At 43.2% G+C, this 11257-nt stretch overlaps 1 long non-coding RNA gene across 2 annotated transcripts; it reads right to left on the reverse strand.

Moving 5' to 3' along the window:
- Positions 1 to 759: 759 nt before the first annotated feature.
- On the reverse strand, positions 760 to 4284 carry LOC146544837 (uncharacterized). Of its 2 annotated transcripts, none has more exons than XR_014881745.1 (3): positions 3999 to 4284; positions 2096 to 2216; positions 760 to 1014 (listed from the first exon to the last, which is right to left on the reverse strand). It is a non-coding gene; the product is annotated as an uncharacterized LOC146544837 (long non-coding RNA). The 2 variants fall into 2 exon arrangements; XR_014881746.1 differs by having other exon boundaries at positions 760 to 1953.
- Positions 4285 to 11257: the final 6973 nt, after the last annotated feature.

Consider the following 11257-nt stretch of genomic DNA (forward strand, 5'->3'; position numbering starts at 1 on the left):
CCTGTGTAGCTTTCTGTACTTCTCCCTTCCCGGTGCTTCATTTAGTCTTGATGTATATAATTTTTGGCTCTACAGAGACGTTTGTAGCACAGTCTCCCATGTCTTACATGAACAGAATCAGACTCAGACCTGTCAGGTTTGCTTCATTTCTGTCACAATTTCCATATGTACTTTTGGATGATGTATGCCTTTTATTTGGGCTACACTGCTGTTCCTTGGGTAAATGAGAGTCACTACACAGTGCTTAAAAGCAGCTGCTTTAGGCTGCCTGAGAACACCAGCCCGCCCTGTGCGTCACCAGGCCTCTATCAGAGCCCTGCATTCATGGAGCAGCAGTTCTTTGTGACCTGGGAGCTGGGCACTAAGTATTGCTCAGATCAGAAGGACAAGGACAAGGGAATCTTTTTGTCACTACAGTGATGTGCTTACTCTGTAGATGCCACTTTACTGTTGGAGGTTAAATATTATTCACAGGTTCCGAGTTGGAATTTTTCTTCTCTGTGTTCATTTAAGACTTAGCCTGAAGTATTAATATAAAATTTAAAATTGTGTCCTCTTCACTGAAATCCAGTGTGGTTACAAGGTTCTAATAAATATTATGTCGTTCCATCACGCAATTAAAATTTTCCACCTCGTTTCACAATGCAAAACACTCGCATATTGTCAATCATTTTGAAACATGATTTTTTGACATCATGTAATTTCACTTCATTTTTTAGACAGACATCGCACCAGGAAATTATATAAGAAAGGATCCTATTATATCTTTATTTTTCCACCAAATTTCACCTTCAAACACAGACATTTGTGTACATTTCAATAATTCCGGTGATAAACTTTCAAGGAGAAACGAATGGCATGCACAAAGCCGGAGATCAGCATATGGAATTTGCTGCTCTTCAGAGACCACAGCTCCAGCGCCGGCACCTGGTGAGGAACTGCTGCCGTAGCCACGGGAAGTGTGCGAGTCCTGATGCAGGGAGCAAAAAGGTTGCTGCCTGGAACAGCGACCGCCTGGGAGGCAGGGAGAGAAACATATGCGTGCTTCTGAACTTTCCTGTGTTTAACAGTTAGCAGACACTAATGAATTGCCAAACAGCCCTGATTTAAAACGCGGTAGTCAAAAGAGAGGCTACCTGCTGCTTGTCAGGTGGTCCACCTGCTCGGGAAACCAGAGTGCCCCTGCCCCGTGCCAAGAGCAAAGCTGCTGCTGATCAAACCACCTCTTCGCTGTGTGTGCGCGTGCGAAGCGCCAGGCTGCTTCATACTATGTGAGTTAGGAATCCAGCAAGCGAAAAAATATCCCAGGCTCATTACTGCAGCCTTTATTAAGCAACTGAATTTGATCATAGTGGCGTGTAAATCTGGGAAATTCAGCCCACAGGGTGGTTTGGAATTTGAGACTGTGAGCAGACACAGGCTGACAAAGTGAGAGAGGAGCAAAACAGGCGTGGGAAAAGCCCAGATAAAACCTCTGCCTGTAGCTGAGTTGGACGTTAGGTATCCTCTCCTGATCTGTCAGCTCCAGTGAAATTTGTACCTCTTTTGAAAACCTCTCACTGCTTCCCAGAGCTTTGGGTTGTGAATGGCAGCACACTGTGAGAAAGTTCTGGATCTCTGCGCTGCTTCTGGATGGAGGTGTAGTGATGGGGATGCTGCTGCCCGGCATGCTGACCCCAACCTGTTCAACCATAAAGCTGCTGGACAAGTAGCTGTCATCCTGCCACAGAAACCCACCGCAAGTGGCTGTCAGCTAGCAGTCAGAGTGCCAGCAGAAGATGGTAATGGTGTTGCCTGGGGAATGTGGTGCTACAGCACTGCTCTGCTCCTTCTTGTTCAGGGCAGGTGGAAGAGCCACATGCGCAGTGACAAACCAGCAGAGCTTGTTGTGGTGAGCACCTTGGCAGTGGGAGGCTGCTGGGGGTGGGAGGAGGAAGGGAGCTTCATGGACAGCTGTGAATGAGCAGAGGAAAAACCTTGTGTTACAACCGCAGCTGCTGCTGGTGGCACAGAAGGGTGGGGGTACAGTGCTCTGGTTTCCCATGTCACTCACCACAACCTTGTCCCTCGTGGGTTTAACATAGGATGTCCTTACCTGACACTGAGACTGGGCCAAGTGCTGAGCTCCTTGCAGGCACTGTGGGGCTGGTGTACTTGTGCCAGCTCTGCAGTGCCTGAAACCGTGCTGCTCATGGGGAGCCTCCTTCAGTGCAGTGCTGCAATGAGGTGAGAGATCTTCTGTGTATTGAGCATAGGTGTGAGCGCACATAAATACAGATGAGACTATTCAAATGCAACATGAATAAATTTGGCCTAATCCACACAGAGTTTTATCAATATTTTTTGTTTATTCTTTCATGCCAGCTGCTTTCTTTATATATTTCCATTTTGTACATTTTTCAGAGCGATTGGATCATGTTGCACACACTTCTCTTGAAATATTAAGTGTTTGCAATCCCCATTCATAGGCACCAGCTCTGCTATTATGATCCATCATTTCAAAATCCACATATCTGCAAAAAGAGAGTCTCTGAGTAGCAGGGAGCATTAGGCTGAAGGAATCTCATTCGTCTTGTCAGTAATCAATGGATTAAAACCATCCAATAGTTTGTTTCGTTGGCACATCCTCGCCATATAGTTTTAAGGGAAACGAGAAAGCAGGCTGGGGCTGACTTACACCCAAAGGGAGTGGTGTGCATCTTTATTTTGCAAGATGGAGGATTTCCACAATGGGTTGGACTTGAGAGTGGGCTCCCTATGGCTGTACCTCAGAGGGGGCTGAGCTGCAGCTCACCACTGCTGTTGGCCAGGGGTAACGCTGAACCCGGCGCTGGCAGATTGCTTTATCCAGTGATTTTTTTCCCCCCACAGATGTGCTATAAAAAATAATGTAGTTAAACCTCAGCCTGAGCTTTTTTTAATGTAGCTTCCAATTCCAAGGCTGAATTTCAGGTGTAATTTTTTTTAAATTAATTAATTAATTATTATTATTTTTTTTTTTCACTGGGATGAAAAGGCAAAAAAAAGTATATAAGCACAGCTTGTTCTTTTCCCACTTTTTAAAGCATCTTTAAGATTCTGGTAATCTCCTGAACTATATATTGGCAATTCATGGTGCGGCAACTCCTTGTGAAACGCGCTCATCTATTTGCACTGATTGAATTTACTGATTGTTATAATGTGTGTAAAAGGGATACATACTTTTGAAGTAATCTTCTGCTAAAGGATTTATAGGAAACTCTATTTAAATGCCGTAGCATTTTTGCTATTGTTATGACAGCATTATTGAGTAAATAGTTTAATTTTAGAGCCCTTGTTAAAAAAAATCTATAATGACTACCACATAAATCGTTTGCTTTTTAAAAAATTTCTATATTTAGTTCCCTCCACAGAGACCGGAGTTGAAAATAGCCTGATACCTAGGACATGAATTCTGTTAAATATTAAAGAGATCTCATCAATGATTTTATTAGTCTCAGCACTCAGTGAAGGCCGTGCTGACATCTGAAGCCTAATGATTTTTTTTATATATTTAAAGCCTTGTACTGCACCTTTAAATACTGAACAATATTGAAAAATATAGAAGTACTTTTTTGTATATTAGCTTTAGGCAGAACTGTTGTATGATTTCCACTCCTTTCATGACATTGTAATGATGTTACCACATACAACTTTATCTTGCATGAAAAGGTGAAGTCATGAGTGATTTCTCCAATTTAAAAGCACTCAACCCTCACAGTGCTAGAAATGAATATTTTGCATATATTCATGCAACAATGATTCAATTTAAGATTTCTATTTTCAAACATTGCTTGAAACCTTCAGTATGTTGGTAGTAAAATTGCCAAAATGTGTAATAAGATTTATTATAGATGAGTAGCATTTTGTTTAGTATTTCACGTTAACACGCTTTTAGGGTTACCCTGGTTTAGCAGAAAAATTCATCTTTCTCTTCTAATCAGAGCTAACACTTTATTGTATGATTAAGACGCACTTACCGTGCCATTGTGCATCACTGCAGGAGCAGAGCACTCTGGCTGGCAGAGCTGCGGCTGAGCCATGCGCGGTGCATGACTCTTGTCTCTGACCCCACTGCTGGTGGCTTCTCCTCGCCGCCCTGCTGTCCCTCAAGTTTCTACTTCTGCTCCTGAAGAGCCATCCTTAGCTCCTGGCGTGGGCTGGGATTTTGCTTGGGGCTGACTCTGCCCTTGAACCACCACGGGTGGCTTTTGCCACGGTGGCAGTCCCTGCCTTGGGAGCTGCCGGTCTGGAGGCTAATGTGACTTTGATGTGAGGCAGATTTGGATGGCTTTTTGCTGCTGTGGGACAGCTCATACTGTTCCTGGGTGTGCCCTCCCCCTGCAGCTGCCTTTGGTCAGCTGGGCCCAAGGGATGGCACAGCCCCATCCAAAGCCGTGTGTCATCCAGTGCTGACTCTGGGCTTCCAGGGCCAATGTTGGCAAATGGGATTTCCAGCTCTGTGTTGCAGTCACACACTTATGTTGGTGTGTAGACTCCAGGGGTGAATATGCTCAGCTAAATGCAGCAGTGCCAAGGTTTTCCTGCTTTTATTAGAGGAAAACACGTCTCTGCATGGACTTCTGTTTCTGTACTGTTCACCAAGCCCAGCTGTGTCACTCAGAAAATTTTGGGGTGGGGTATTAACAGCTGTACTGTGGGAGGGCCTTGAAGGCCAGAAGGTATTGATTTAGAGGCTCTGCACATAGAGGATGTTGGGTTGCTGGGGCTTTGTGAACCCCATGTAAGCCAACAAGAGATAAAATGGCAGAGCAGGTACTTAATCTAAAGTGCTCTGTGTTTTGCTCCTGCTTCCTCACTGCTTTTTCCATGGCCAGGGCAAGTCACATCCCCTGTCTGAAGCCTGAACTTGCATCATATATGCAGCTGCATATGTGAGTGTGATACTTTCTTGGCTTGGGTGATTAAGGAGTGGTATGAGCAGACCTGAAAAATTCCTGCCAGCTTTAATCCATCATCTGAAGTCCAAATGCTGGTCCTTCTCTGACTGCAGTAATGTTGTCTTGCTGGGCCCTGGACTGCATCCCTCAGAGAAGAGGCTTGTGAATGGGGGGAAAGCTGTTAGAAAGAAGGCAACAGAGGCACTGCGTAGTGGAAATGTTTACATCTCTGCAAGTTGTAACTCAGCATGGCCGAGCTGGCATCCCCCTCTTCATGTTCACGTTCAATTCGCAAGCAGAAAGAGATGATCCGCTATTAGGGAAGCTTTCTCTTTGAGTGGGGAGCGGGAGATGGCAGAGAGAGTGGCTTTCATAGATGAAAATAATTGTACACTTTTTGTATTATTATTTTTGGCAAAGAGATAGCGTTTCAGCTTTCCAGCATATTACATCATTACATTGTATAATGCATCATAATGATAGAGTGAATGGGACCGAAGAAATGCCAGCTTCTGTTGCAAGTTTAAAGACAGACACATTTTCATCTGGGAAAGCTGCTGTTCAGCTAAGTGTTTTCCTAGATGAAACAAAGCTGCAATCCCACTTGGCATTCGCATTAATTGTGGACTTGCCAACAGGCTAGTTTCACTGGTGTATAAATTAGTGGACAATTATTCAACTCATCTCAATAACTAAGAGAGTATCCTCGTAAAGCTTGCTGAGCTATAAGACACTCCTCCTCCCCCTTATTTTCCAGGGTATTTTGCACCCTATACTTAGAAAAATCACAGAATTTGCACACTGTTCCCGAAAAAAAAAGGAAAAAAAAGAAAAACATACAAAGACAGACATCTGATATACTGATACCAAAGCAGAGCAATATGGAGACTATCAGCATAAGATAGCGAGTTTGTATTGGCCAGAATCTGTCCAAATTAAGAGGGAATTTTCTGACTTGTTTGAATTATGAGTTTGGGTATTGGCGTTTTCTTTTTTGTTTTTGAAATTCAGCTGAAAGTGCAAAATGAAAGAGAGTGGCTGTGAAACGTGCCTTGCTGCCAGCAGCCTGGGCAGTGCAAACTTCCCGCACTGTCCTGCCAACAGGCCCTCCTAGCCCAAAGGGGATCACCTTTGTGGTGACAGCATAATTTGATCTCTGTGCCATCTAATCCTTGTTTTCTGTGTCTACGTTGCCAGCAAGGGTGCCAATTAGTGCCAATTGTGATGGTGGCTTTTGTGATGCAGACACCTGCCCACTAGGAATTGGACTGGTACCACCAACACACATATGCCACTAAACAGCTGTCAGATGGTAATGACTTCTTGGAGTCGAAGAAAAAGGGCAGAATTTCATTCTGAGGCAATTTTCCCACAAAACTTGACCATTTTACAACTATTTTTTTTCTCTTCTTTCGGTATCTGATTTCCAGACTCGTACTGATTAAACAAAACGTAAATTTTAGGTTTATCTTGTAGTGCCAACTTCATGCCAAAAGACATGTGGCCCATATGGGCAAACAGTGCGAGAAATGGTATTAATGGTATTATTATTCTAAATCAGATTTTAAACTTTTTAGCTGAAGTTCATTCCTTATTTGTGTTATTTATCCTAGTGACTGACAAATGAAATGCTGTTTTCTTTTACTATCCTTCTGAGATGTGGCCCCTGCTTTCTTGTCTAAATTAAAAGAATGAGTTAAATGTAAATACCAAACAATCTCAGCAGTCCCTTTTCACTTTCTCTGATGACAGATGACATGCTTTGCTGCACGTGCTCGTGCCATCACAGATGCAACAGTTCAGGATCCCTTCCATGATTTCATTAAATTTCTGATTGCTGGTCAAAGCAACAATCCCTTCTGATATGGGAAGATGGCAAGCCTGCTTTCAGCAATTCCACGTGCTTGTGTAAGTAGATTTACTTGGACACATGGCCACGCAGTAGTCTCGGTGCCAGGGTAGGGGCTTGGAACTGCATGATCTTTAAGGTTCCTTGTAACTCGAGCCTTTCCATGATTCTCTACTACTGTGACATAAGGAGCTTGGAGGAGCTCAGAGGACCTCTTTGGGCCAGGTGGTCATTGCACGGCATGTGAAAATCATGGCTAGTGTGGTGATTCCAGCAGCAAGTTGCTGAGCTCTGCTCAGTGCTGGGAAGCTTGGGGAGTGCAGGGAGGATCTCACAGGAAGTACTTGATGCTGGGTGTGAAGGGATCCTCATGCTTCAGGGAGATTCCTGTATCTTCTCCAAGCCATGTGAATCGCTGCCGAGAGCTCTGGATGCCCCACAGACCAGGCAGAGGCCAGCCACTGCAATTAGTGGGATCTCAGCGCTCAGCCAACACGTACTGCTGGTTCAGCCTTTGCTCTGGCAGGTGCTGCACCTTTATTAGTGCAATTGCTTATTGGCATCTACCAGTAAATAGGGCTCCCGCCAGATGTAAAAGGAAATGATCCTGCGTAAATACAGCCAGGGGTGTTGTGCAACAGTAAGAAACAGCCCAGTGCTTTAAGGGAGACCAGTTGCCACTGCTACTGATCTTTACTAAACACAGTTGTATTTAGAGAAAGACACCACTGCTGTATATGTATACATAGGTATAAAAGTTTGTGGGATTTTGAAGTGAAGTGAAACTACAGCAAGTACCTCAGAGTATAGCTGTAACTGGCTATGAGAGTCTGCAGACAGACTTGCAGCAGTTTCTAGACCCGTTTGTGGAAAACTCTCCCCTTCTGCCTGCAGAGCTGTGGTGCACAAGGAATATTTACATCCTGCGGCCAGAACCTGTCCTAAATTGAGCTGTGACAGGAATGGCAGCCAGCTCCCATGGGAAGGTGGCAACAAACATACAGAAGTGATCAGTGCCTTTTTCTGGCTGCTATCTTCTGACCATGTTTGTTTCCCACATTCTCCAAACCTAACTGTATTCAGAACATGTTCTCTGCACCCTGTTTTGTGCATTGCTCCAAAGCTTCTCGGTGAGGACAACAGTGGGCCCCTTCTCTGGCACTTCGGCTAAGGGTCATGTTTGCAAAGCTCTCAAGTTCTAGTGGTTCCTTTCATGACATTAATGGCCAGATTTTAGAAGGGCTCACTAGTTTTTTTGCAATGCCCAAGTCGTGTTGTTCTTGCATGCGAAAATACTGTCTACTAGATTATACCACCATTTTTTTTTGGCAGGTGAGTAATCCCATGGCTGAGTGAGCAGTGAATACCCAGTCTAGCCCACTGTGCTAGGTTCTGCCCTTAAATGCAAGCCCAGGAACTCGCTGAACTCAACAGATCCTGTTACCAGGACTGAGGATAGAATACAGTCCACTACTACCAGGTACTTTTTGCAGTGTTTTACATGATGCAAACATGTTTTAAACAGTGCATACCATACATACCCCCTGTTGAACACGTAATGTGGTTTTTAATCTACACTAATCTTCAAAACATATGTAATATTAAAGGAAAATGTGGTAATTCTTTAAACACCCTATCATTGTGAATTCATAGCATATTCATTGTAATAGCATTGATCAAAATGAATTCATTTGGTATTCATATAGATGTCACATGTACTTCCATAGGTGTTTCATTGTAAATTAGCATTTCTCAGAGGACACTTAAAATAAAGTGTTACTGAAAGTTCTCATTACACATATTGCTGAGATTAGTACATTAAGGACCATGTACTTACATAGTACTAATGCATTTCTGCCACTTAAAATGCTGCATTACCCATTTCTGATATCCAGCAAATATCTGAAGCAATTTTGAGAATTACTGACATCCTGAAGGAAGTGGTACTTTTGTGATTAAATTGGTCTTGTGTATTTCACATCGATTTAAGAGAAAAGCCTGTGCCCAATATATTTAAATGATTTTTTGATTTAAATGAATTTAGCATTAGATGAAACGAAAAAAAAAAAAGAAAAAAGTGAAAGCCACAACTAGTTAGAAAAACAAACCCAAATGTTATACATGCTTTTGAGTCTCCAAACCTGTCTCACAAAGCCAGACAAGCTGGCTCTTTAGTAGACTGCACTACACGCTTCCTGATGTGCTCGCCTTCAGATGATTACTTTCTAAAAGAAAGACAAAGTTTTGTGGTCTCAGCCAGATGCATTTCCAGTGTCTTGAATCATTCATTACAGCTTGTTTGCTCTGAAGTTATTTCTGAAAAGATTAAGTGTGAGGAAGTGTACAGAGCACTCTATAAATAGCTAACAAAAGGAGTGTTAATATAACTAATGAATAGAGAACATTATTTGAGTCACGAGATGCTCTAAACCTGTTGGCAACATTGAAGATGTCCTCTCTTCTGAAAGGAATTGATGTAATTATTTAATTATTTTAAGGGCTTTTTTTTGCAGCATTGGTGAACAAGTGCTGAGGTTTAACTGGGATCAACCCCAGCTGAGACCAAGTCCGAGAAGAATACAAGAGAATGGCAAAATTTTGGTGTTTAGATGCAGGAGATGCCCAGGGACCTTCATGTAGCCTTACCACTGTCTTGATCCCTCCAGCGCCACTCTCCCCACCTCGTATCCAGTTCCTGGCTTTTCCCAATCTTGAGCTGTGCAGCGTGCTGAACCATGACTCCAGATCCAAAGGTGTCAGACCTGCAGGGGCATGGCCACCCAGGGTCAGCTCCCAGGCAGCTCACTTTCACTCTTGTCTGGCTATTTGTGCAGGTCTAGAAGCATTTGCTGGTTTGTAGTGTTTGCTGTGTTGGTTTGGGAGTGCACAGCATGGCTCACCGCAGTGTAGAGTATGCAATCCAGAAATCCATTTCAGGTTAGGGCCATAATTAGCTAATGTAAGATAATAAATAGCTTCTGGAATCACACAAAAAACATGGTAGTGGTATAAAGCCTGTTTTTGTAACCCCGCCCCTCCCCTTTTCTGCCTCCTCTTCCTCCTCTTTAGCATAACAAGGGCCCTAATAGGCTTCATGTGTAAGTGCCTATTTTTATTAAAGACAAGTGTAATCTTTTGTAGTCCAAATGTCCCTATCATAAATGCTAACCGAGGAAAATATTAGGACTCATTTATTTATGAACCCGTTAATAATGAGGTGCAGTTATGAAAAAAGCTTTCTCAGCACAAAGCCTACTGAACAAACAATGCACGCTGGGGAAAAAGAGCTAGTTAGCCTTCCTGACTTAGATAAAGCTATGGAGAAATGACAAGTGCCAGTAATTAGCAAAGCCTCTTCAACAAGATAACCCTATACATCTTTGTCTATTTCAATCACCAAAGACTCCGATTCAGTGTAAAATTAAAGCTGGGATGCCATCAATTTCTGTTAACCTCTTTATATTGTTCTGTGTTCATGCATATGTGATAGATAGTTTTTGTCATTTTATTAAATGGTGACATCTCAGTATGCATGTGACTAAAACTGTTTTCTCCTTAGCAAAGTATTTTTAATCATCTCTCCATTGCCTTTGTTAACTCAGTGGTGAGTCCTAATTGCTTTACCCCCCGATATCGGCAGCCGTTACGCGGGTGCAAACATTTGTGCTGGTGCCTTTTCACAAGCAGTGTCTGTGGTTCTGAAGGTTGTGCTCTTTTTTGTGTTTGTGCGAGCTCATACATCTGCCAACTGTCTGCAGAGTGTCCTCCTTTGTTTTTACTGCAGTGGGGCAAGATGCGATGGTTGCAGAGATCAGAGCTCACACGCAGTTTCAGGGTGTTGGGATCGTGGCCTTCCCTTTCCACATGTGCCCCTTTCCCATATGGACAGTCAACGTTCAGTGTGGTGGTACAACTGCTGTTCACCTGCTCAGGGCACGAGCCAAAGCCCTGGGTTCAGCTGAGGAACTCCCACTGACTTCATGGCCCTTTGTCAATCCAGACTGCTTTGCTTCCACCTTACACGGCAACCCTTGTTTTTGTACTTGAAAGCCTTCAGGGTCTACGTGCGTGTGCTCCCCGCATTTCTTTCAGCTACATCAGAAAACATGCTCACCTGAAACTCTGTAGGAAAAAAAATATCACAAATCACCCCTTTTTCCTTGACATCAGGGCTGATTCACAGGGAATGCTCATGGCCTGAGAAGTTGTGTGTGGCTTTGGGTACCATAACAAAAGTTCCCTGGCTCTGTTCTCTTGCTCCATAACATCTTGTTACTGGTTTCAAGTCCTCTGGGCTCTGAGTTCTGAGGTTATTAATCTTCATCTCTGCTCTTTTTAAACTTTACTACTAGCACTTATTTGCCTTAGATATGCTTTTGTTCATTCTTCTCAGCAGCAATAACCTCTCATATTGGCCAAATTAGGAAATAATTGCAAATAATAGAGAATCTTTTTCCAGCACTACAATAAAAGATTATATATGTGCTTT

The sequence above is a fragment of the Meleagris gallopavo genome, chromosome 2 (genome assembly GCF_905368555.1).
Source record: "Meleagris gallopavo chromosome 2, MGAL_WU_HG_1.1, whole genome shotgun sequence".
Classification (NCBI taxonomy): Eukaryota; Metazoa; Chordata; class Aves; order Galliformes; family Phasianidae; genus Meleagris; species Meleagris gallopavo.